The following is a 10,139-nucleotide window of genomic DNA, read 5'->3' as shown; positions in this document are numbered from 1 at the left end:
TCCTAGGACTGACCCATAGGTAACAGAACCAGAGGTTGGGAGTAAGGGGAAAGTCCAACCTTGAGTAAGTATCATCATTATTTTTCATGGTTAACTCTTATTCAGAAACATTCTCGAAGATCTCTATATTCCCAGCTCCTGGTGTGTGTGTGTGTGTGTGTGTGTGTGTGTGTGTGTGTGTGTGTTTATCAGAAGTGGTATAAAGTAGGCTAGGGACAGCTTAGTCAGGGTTTCTATTGCTGCAATAAAAGCAAACTTGGGAGGAAAGTGTTTATTTGGCTTACACTTCAGTATTGCTGTTTACTGTTGAAGGAACTCAGGACAGGAACTCAAAGAGGGTGGGGAATCCAGAGACAGAAACTGATGCGGAGACCATGGAGGGATGCTGCTTACTGGCTTGTTCCCCCTGGCTTTCCTCAGCCTGCTTTCTTACAGAACCCAGGACCAACAGTCCAGGAACAGCACCACGCCATCGCCCGTCATCACTAATTAAGAAAACGCTTTACAGCTGTATCTTATGGAGGCATTTTCTCTATTGAGGTTCCCTCCTTCAGATAACTCTAGTTTCTGCAAAGCTGACATAAGACCGGCCGGCAGAGGAATAATTGTTCAGTGGGTAAAGTACTGGCCAGGGCACTTCACAAGCATGAAGACCTAAGTTTGATGCCTAGAATTCATGTCAAAAAAAGCCAGACACAGTGGCTCCCTGCGTGTGATTCCAGCAGAGACGGAGACAGGCAGGTTCTTGAAATCTGTTGGCCAACCAGACTCGTCTTCTTGGTGACCTTCAGTCCAGGAAGAAATCCCGTCTCAAAACACAAGGTAGGTAGTACCTAAGGAAGCTGACCTCTGACTTCCACACTCGATTGCACAGGTGCATGAAGTCACCCCTCACCCCACATGTAGGCACACACATGTGAAGCAGCATGAGGGTCTGTGCATGTAGCTTGGTGTAGAGCTCTTGCCTGGCACGTGAGAAGCTGTGGATTCTGTCTCAGGCCCTGCCAGAGTACAGCAAAAGATCAACCTTGACGTGATGTGGGCACTGGTGTCGCAGAGAGGGCCTCAGGACGGGACAGACCAAGAACAGGTTTCTGACATGTGTGCGTCATTCTCCTCGTGCTCAGTCACCCTTCAGCAGCCTCCAAGCCTTCTGAACACCGAGAACCGCTTCTATGTTCACCATCTACGCTGTGGCTGCAGAAGCCTGCAGGCTGTGGGAAGAATGTCCCAGCACACCTGGGAGGTTACAGGGCAGCTGTTAATAGCCTTGGAGGCTATATAAGTGCTGTCAGCCCCTCAGCACTGTTATCATTACACCCCCCCCCCCGGTGGGCTAAATTCTGCACTGGCCTGGTCTTTCGTACCTTCTCGCCTGCCTTCTGTAGAGCCAGCTTGCTTTCTTCTAGTATGAGTGGGGATTTCCTTTTGAGGTAGGGTCTCACCATACACACATAGCCTGATCTACTTTCAAACATGAGATCCTCCTGCCTCAGCCTTTTTGAGGGCTGGCATTGCAGGTGTACTACCATATCTGGCGTGGAGATCTTTTTCTTTTCTTTCTTTTATTTTTCTCAGAACAAACACTTTGAGACCCACAATATTGGGGTATTGAAACTACGTGGCCTATCAGTGGCAGATTTCTTACACTGACAGACTATGATTCTGAAAATAGCCCAAGGGCAGTGGTTAAGCTCATGTGAGTTTGCCAACCAGGATGTGTGGCAATGTCTGGAGACTTTCCTTTTTTTTTCTTTTTTTGAGACTGGATCTCACTGTGTAGCCCTGGCTGTCCTGGAACTCACTCTGTAGACCAGGCTGGCCTCCAACTCACAGAGATTTGCCTGCCTCAGCCTCTGTCTCTCAACTGCTGAGGTCAAAGGCGTGTGACACCACCACCAGGCATCTGTAGACATTTTGGTTGCTTCCCACTGGGGGAAATCTTTCTGGCATCTCTTACAGGGCATGGATGCAGCTAGACATGTGGGATAGACCCACATTCCTTTTTAATACAAGGCTGCCATAACAGTTAGTGCTATGAGAAATTACCACAAATTCAATGGCTTATAGAAATACGGATTTATTTCTTACATTTATTTGGTCAGAGTGCATATGCAGTTAAATCCAGGATGTCATTATGCTGCCTTTTTTTGGAGATATGCAGTAGAATCCATTCTTTTGGCCTTTCCAGCTTCCGTAAATTGCCGGTATTCCATGGCTTGTGGTCTCTTACCCTATATTCAAAGCTAGAGGCACCAGGCCAAGTCCCCTCACATTATGAAACTCCACAGTCCCTCCCATCATTGTGCCTCTTTCATCTTCGTTTCTCAGGGCCCTTGGATGTCACTGGGTCACCCAGGTTCTGAAAGAGACTCTTTGTTTCAAGGCTGTCTGATTAGCAATCTTAATTCCGTCTGCAAACCTGAATTGACTTTGACCATGTAGTGTGACATGTCTACAGGTCCTAGGAGTTCAGGTCTGGGTATCAATTAATGTCTGTAGAGTTGTCGTTGTGCCTGCTACCATCCCATAAAAAAATCCACTAACAATAAATGCCGGTGGTACCGAGCCTGAGAAAGCACGGCCCAGAGAAAGCTCGCTAGTTCTAGAAGGTGAGAACTCCCTTCCGTGGGGATAAAAGAAAGACAAGCCACCCTTAAAGGGGCTCACGTGGCGTGCTAAGACCCCAGCACATTTAGTCCGGTGGGCAGTTTGCCTCAGGAGCTGCTGCTGAGAAGGACTGCAGGCTCACTTCTGGCCACGTGACACGGGTCTGCGCGCCGAGGAGGTGGGAGCCTCCTGCGAAGTAAATGAATAAATGAAGCCTCAGCTTCTGGTAATACAGGAAACAGAGTATTCATTTTCTCTTCGGTGGGAATCACACATGACAACGGCAAGGCTTTCTTCCTGTTGTTTGTGGAAAACGCAACTCCACTGAGGCCCCGATGGTAAACTTGCTTCTCTTTCTCTGACGTTAGCTGCTCCAGGATGCACAGGGCCCGCTGGAGTGTGTTCTTATGGTCTCCCGCCATTTATTTACCTTGGTAGGAAACTCCAGTTACCGTCAGTGCTGCTTCTCTTTAAATGCGGCCAGCGTGCCAACTTCCGAGTGTGCAAATCCTGTGTCTGATTCTTGATGGGTCTGATGGAAGTTGAGGACTATGAGTTGTGGGAATGTGGGTGCAAATTTATTAGATACTGAAGGAAACGGGGGGGGGGGTCGGGGTAGGGGGAGGAACTCTGAGTCCTTGGAAAAGGCTCTGATTTAGGCAGAGGTGATCTGGCATGAGGCTGTAAAGTTGGTTTTTCCTGGTCTCAGATGGCAATGGCCGCATTTGCATGTATGTGCTTATTTGTGTAGACTGTCTAGTACGTCTTCTCTCAATGTTACTGGGCTGCAGGGTTGCTTTCTTGTATCTTTCAACACCTAAATCAACTCTTGGATTATCGGAAGTTGGGAATCAGGATAGAACGCATTACTTCCAATGACACTGAAGGAACGAGTCTCCAAATGGCACGCCGGGAATTCTCCAGATATATTCCAACTGTCAGATTTAGTTATTGGTTTTCTCTGGGCAATCCAACTCTATTTTATTCATGGGCTATTCTAAAAATACAATCAAAGGACACCTACTGGCTACAAGGGCCTTTGGTCGTGTCTAATGGTGCTGTGAAGAATGGTTTGAATTTAGTGCAGATGCAGGGAAATATGTGCTGTCATCAAGAGCATATCACACTTCCAACTTCTAACATGCCCTGCCTGGAGTCCAGCCAGCATAGGCATGAGGTGAGGATGATCGGACAGGGTCAGCTAAGGGAGGCATGGCGGCAGACGGTGAACTGAACAGAACGGGATGCCACTAGATTGCTTTTGGCTCAAGAAGAAGCAAAATGATTTGTTTGTTTCCCAGTTTGTGTGTCCCTGAGTTTTACCGCAGAGGCCTACTCTCGGGAAGTGCTGGAAGTCTGTGGTTCTGAGCGAGAAGTGACTACATCTTTGCTGCTGTCGCAGTGGGGGATTTTCTGGGGAAACATTCCCACTCCGGTGTAGAAACATGCTCTGGACACAGGCCTTGGGGAACGATCCTTTCCAAGGTACGAAGCATGCGTGTGCCTGCAGCAGTTAATAACCCAGAGCTCAGACATGATTGGGTTTTGATAGCCCGCTCAGTGCTTCCGGTGTATTCTGAGATGGGCTCTGTAGGCTGTGCTGTCACTCTTCTCTGCTGGGGAGGAGACAAGAACAACGTGCCTGTCTTTAGGGAAAGCAGATATCTTCCCTGCTTTACCTGAAGAAACTCTCTCCTGAGTGGTAACAATTAGCGTTGATGTTTGTAATATATCAAAATTCCAAAACCAGCCCAAGACCTCATTGACAAATAGCAGAATAGACTTTAAAGCAGAAAGCAAATGAAGCAATATAAAACCCTGAACAAAGAAGATGCACGTCACCTGAATCCCTGAAAAATCAAGTGTCTGAACAGTCTGGTGATGGTTTCGAGCAGCGGCATCCCACAGAAAATTCTGGAAGCCTTGTGCTTTAAACCAAGGGCTTGTGAGCCTTATCTTATGTGATGGTTAATTCTGACTGTCTATTTGATGAGTTTTGAAATCACCATGGAAACAAATCTCTGGGTGTGTCCGTGAGGAAGAGTCTAGATTAAGTGTAACTAGAGACGGATGGTCCACCATGAATGTGGGTGGCACCGTTCCGTGTGTTGGGGTCCTAGATGGAATAAAAGGGAGGAAACACCTGCATTCATGGACAGTTGCTTCCTGACTACAGTTGCAGCGTGGCTAGCCACCTCCACTCCTGACGCCAAGCCTTCTTGACCATGGTGGACTGTGCCCTTGAACTGTGAGCCCTAATAAATCCCAAGTTGCTTCATGCTACACATTCAGTTACAGCAACAGGAAAAACAATCAAAACACCCAGAAACTTCTGATACAGGGAATCTGGGGATGGGTCCTCAAGTGTGCTCTTGTAGTGAGTGTGCTCTTGTAGTGAGTCCCCAGAGGCTGCTGTTGCTTCGGGTCACGGATATTTAGAACCAGTGGCATAATTGGACCTCTCTCTCCTCCTCCCAATTCAATTCTGAAGTTGTTTTCAGAACTATTTATATTGTTTTCTTCCACCATGAGCCACAAGAGCTAATGAGCCTTAGGAAGCTTTGAAGTCCTTTCTGTGGGGCTCCAGGAACTTCTGAGGATGAGATCCATCTCAGTAGGGGCCCTCAAAGCCCCTCCATTTGTTCCTGGACTCAGGCTCCAGAGGTGGGAGCCCTGACCTGTGGGGATCCCTCCTGGCCCCATCATGAATGGTCTTGAGTCTGGTTTGTGTATACCCTGGAATAATTCATCATCTTTTCTAAGCCCCAGTTTCCCAGTCCTTAAATTTTCTTACCCCTATCAATTGTAGTAGGGGGCAAGTAAAACACACAGAGTAACAATCATCTGGGGCTCTCATTGCCATGTGGGCAGATTCCTGGATACAAGACCAGAACTGGCTCCAGAGAACACTGGCCTGCCCTCCAGTCAGAGGTCTGCCTATACCCTACTCAGGCAGATGGGACTCTGTTGAGGGTACCCATAAAGGTTGGGTATCTACGCACACAAAGGGAATCGTACCGTTCCTCCTTTCCTGTGTGCTTCCGAGGGAAGCATGGGGTGGGGGGCAGCGGCAGCTGTGGTAACCTTGCAGAGCACAGAAGCCGACTGGTTGGCTGATTGCAAGGTGACTTCTGTCATTCACCAGGCCTGGCTGCAGCCTTAGTGTCACAGCAGGCTGAGCCACCAGGAGAGTCCCATCTCTGCACATCTCCTTAAAGAATGCAAGGGGTGACTGGGAAGCTGCTTCAGACACACAAGCAGATAAGCTAACTGAGCATTTGAAGCAAGCAGTCGAGGAAGCCTTTCCTGATGTGTCAGGGACCAGTCACGCCATGCCTGTACCAGCTGACTCGACCTTTCTGTGCTAAGCCCCAGCTTGCGTTTCCCTTTCTGGCTTAGTCTGCCTCCTGGAGGAGAAGCCATGTTTTCCTCTTCTTGTAGCTAATCCTTACTGTTCCCCGCCCGTGCTCCTTTGCTGTCTTAGATTCTTACCTTCTCCTTTATGTTTTTTTTTTCATGTTTGAGATGGAGCATCATGTAGCCCAGGCTAGCCTTGAACGCCCGATTCTTCCACCCCCAGGTCCAGGATACTAAGATTGCTAGCATGTGCCTCAGCAGCTGGCCCCATCTGTGATTTGAACACAACTCTGTCTCTCTGGCCGCAAAGCTGAAGGATAAAAAGGAGCTTGGGTCCATCCCTTAGAGCTCAGATCCAGTGTGCTCAATCGGTCCTGTGTATGTACCAGGCTGGATCAGAGCTGAGAACTACCAGCCGAAAGAGAGGCTAGGCCCTGGGCACCTGTTCTGCTGGTGTAGGCAAGTGAGGTGTGCACTGTTTCAAACATACCAGCGTGCCCTAAGGAGGTGACAGCTTTCCACCGTGGAAGGGCACCAGGACTCACTCCTGGAGGCTCTGCAGAGGTGTTTTAAGGCACCTAATACCTTATAATAAATCACTTTGTGTTGGAAACCAGCTAGAGTGGTTTCTGCTGGCTGCAGCTGGCTCCTGACCGGGGGTGGGAGGGGTACTAACTGGACACTTGCCATTTTCCCTGAACTCACCAGCTTCCTTCCCTGTGTTCTTGCCAGCCTGGAAAGCTCACACCAGAGTCACGGCATGCGATACCGAGGCTTGACCTGGCATCTGATCTGTCTTCCCTGCCCCATGCTTTCTGGCACATCTCCTGGTACGAGTATGGCTGCTGCCACTGCGGATCAAGGCAGGTCCTGTGCCTGAGCAAACAAAGAAGTGACTGTCCTGAGCCCGCTTAAGCTCGCGCTGTGTGACTTTCGGGGTCGGGGGGTGGTGGTGGTGGTGGTGAACACACGTCTCTTCATCAATAACAGACCGAAGAAATGGCTCCACCTCAATGTAGCCTGCCGAACCAGCTGATTTATCGGGGTTACTCACAGGAGTGTGGACGAGGGGTTGCTTACAGAAGCGTGGGTAGCTCAGAAACAGCTGGGGTGGCAGCTCGTGAATTCTATGAGCCGTGGGGCTGGCCGGGCTCTCCTTTTCCACAGCCTGTTCACCACTGCTATAGCCTGGGGAGGAGCGTTGTGGATCTGTGCCTTCCTGAGCTCCCTGACTCTTGTAAGTCCCGTTGGCTTCTGGGGTCTTGGGGGGCTCCCTCTTCCTTGCAGGAGGGAGTGTTGCAGCAGAAGAAAATGGCTGCACAGTGGCCTGGGATATGATGGCAAGTGAGTTTCCACAACTTCGTCCTGTCATCTTGTTTCATGTTTGGAGTCCCATGGTTTTGGAGACTGATTAAAGATGTCCCACTCATGTCCCTTTAGAACACAAGGCGCTCTTCTTATTTACCTGACATGTTAAAATCACTACAAGCCTGCCAGGCAGTGGTAGTGACACAGGCCCTTAACTCCAGCACTCGGGAGGCAGAGGCAGGTAGACCTTTGTGAGTTTGAGGCCAGCCTGGTCTACACAGTGAGTTCCAGGACAGCCTTGGCTACAAAGAGAAACCCTGTCTCCACAGGGAAGCCCTGTCTCAAACAAAACAAAACAAACAAACAAACAAAAACCCAAAGAAACCAACAAACCAACAACAACAACAAAAATCACTATAATCCCAGGACTGGGAAGTCTGAGACAGAGGATGTTGAGATCTGCCTGGGCTCCATAGTGAGCTCCATGGCAGCCTCAGATACAGTGTGAGATCTTTTGTTCCCCCTTATGGGTGTGTGTGTGTGTGTGTGTGTGTGTGTGTGTGTGTGTGTGTGTGAAGAAACGACTCATTAGTTAAGAGCACTTGCTGCTCTGTAGGGGACCAGAGTTTAGTCATTAGTTAAGAGCACGTGCTGCTCTGTAGGGACCAGAGTTCAGTTCTTAGCTCTCCTGGCCTCCGTGAGCACTACATTCGCAATCACAGTTTCTCCCCCACAGCATACACACAGTTAAAAAGGAAGACATTGCTTTTTCAATGACAGAGAAAGGTACTTCTCATTTGAAAAACTGCTATTTATGTGGCTTTCTGACTCTTATAAGTAATATTGTTCAGAGAATCCTTTTGGGAGACTTGGGCATCTGCATAGAAAATAAGATACCCTTGTAAATAAAATGTGTGCACTTTGGGAAGCAAGTGTGTTAAAGGACTCCAGAGTCACACTGAATCCATGCTCACTTGAAGTCTGGTGTTACAGACTGTTTTCTGAGACACTGTACCATTGGTCTGCCCTAAGTCCATCTCAGAGTAGGCTGGCGGAGTAACTCTGCACTTGCTAAGAATATCCAGAAGCTAGGAAATGGCTACATGCCTGGGTGGCCTTTTTTCTCTTGCATGTGATGGACTCCTGGAGCTCTTTCTGTTCCACGACATCTCTGTGCTGTGGGCCAGAGCACCCAAGAAAGTTCAGGTATCTCTCAAAGCCTGCATGCAGGAAGAACTATCTAGCGATACACCTTAGACAGAGAAGGGGTGTGACATGTGAGCAACACACACATACACACACACACTCATGCATGCACACATGAGCATCACATCTTTTGCCTTTGACCACAATCCATTCCTGGAAACTATTGTAAAATGGGCACCTTTTCCCATAAGAACAATGTCATAATTGGGCATTGCAATCTTGACCAAGAGCTTATTACTATTAAATAAACCATAGATATGATAAAAATATCTCATAAAAGCAAGATGCAAGAGCCATAAACCTTTATCATAATTTTAAAGAATAAAAATGTGCTCTGTCATATAAATAGGCTTGGCTATACTATATACATTGATTATATAAGAAATCTCAATGAACTATAAAGTCTATATAATATAAAAATATGAGTGTAGTACATCATAAATTTTACCTAAAACTAATATTTGAACTGTAAACATTAAACATTTAATTAAGCATCATTTTTCTTGCTTTCTTAGAAGCAAGGAGAATAATAAAATTACTTGCATGGCTGGGTTCCTTAGAAAGTTTCCGCCAATTTTATCTCTTATCTCAGTGAAGTTCCCATTAATAAATGGCATCATTGACAGCATCTCACTCATGACACAGTAGCCCATGGGGACACCTGTCCACCACTAACTGCCATGGTTCAACACACCAAATCGGGGCTAGGGGTGAGGGGTATGGATATTGCTATGAAGACAAGAGATTTCCTGTGGAATTCTGGGTTTCATGCTAAGAGGTACAGAGCAGGGGCTGTGTCAGTATAGCTCTGGGACTTGACCTTGATGTAAACTCTTATATCGTCCTTGGATAACACAGCCTGGGTGCATTCAGTGTTTAGTGCTTGCTGCCTTAGAGGGAACATCTGTGTTTCTAGTAACCACGTGGTGCTTTTCCGATGATCCAGTTCAAGGGCTCCAATAGCTTGCCACTGTTTTCTTAGTAAAGAAGCATTTTTAAAACTTATTAAAAGCAGCACGCTAGTTGACCAGTACCTCTGCATGAACTTGTTGAGACTACAGGGTCAATGGAATTGCAACTCTGTGTCACTTGTGATGTGTTCCCAAAATAGACTCATGTGAAAATAGAATAGAAGTGTTTACAGTTGAATCTGTGAGTACCTGCCCGTATCAGATAATTAACATATCAAGTACTATAAGTAATACATAACTACCAATGTTCTGCCTGTTGGTGTTTGAATAGTTATGCTGTTTCACCTTTAAGAAGACAGAAGTGTACATTCAGTCGATGTTTCTGAGGGTATTGGCTTGCTCAAATGCAAGATGCAAAGGGATGTTTGAAGATGTTAATATTCCCAAGACACAGCTGAGCAAATATTCTATTCACTACAATGGACAGTTTGAATTACTTAAAAGTAGCTGGCTTTTATGGTCAATTGGCTATAGCTGTGTTACTGGTAATAAACTGTAAATCTTAGCATAGCACCATTCAGATCAGCTGGAATGATATTTTAAGGAAAAGAGAAAATGTAAGAATTTATACAGCATGCCAATTTCATTGTAAGTGTTATTAATAAATTAGCAAGGAAGGGGGAGCCAAACGATGAATTGCTGGAATTCATTAAACTCAAGATGACGTTCTCTGTACTTGTGCCAATT

The sequence above is a fragment of the Mesocricetus auratus genome, unplaced genomic scaffold (genome assembly GCF_017639785.1).
Source record: "Mesocricetus auratus isolate SY011 unplaced genomic scaffold, BCM_Maur_2.0 Super-Scaffold_100029, whole genome shotgun sequence".
Taxonomy (NCBI): Eukaryota; Metazoa; Chordata; class Mammalia; order Rodentia; family Cricetidae; genus Mesocricetus; species Mesocricetus auratus.
Note: the sequence above shows the minus strand (reverse complement) of the source record.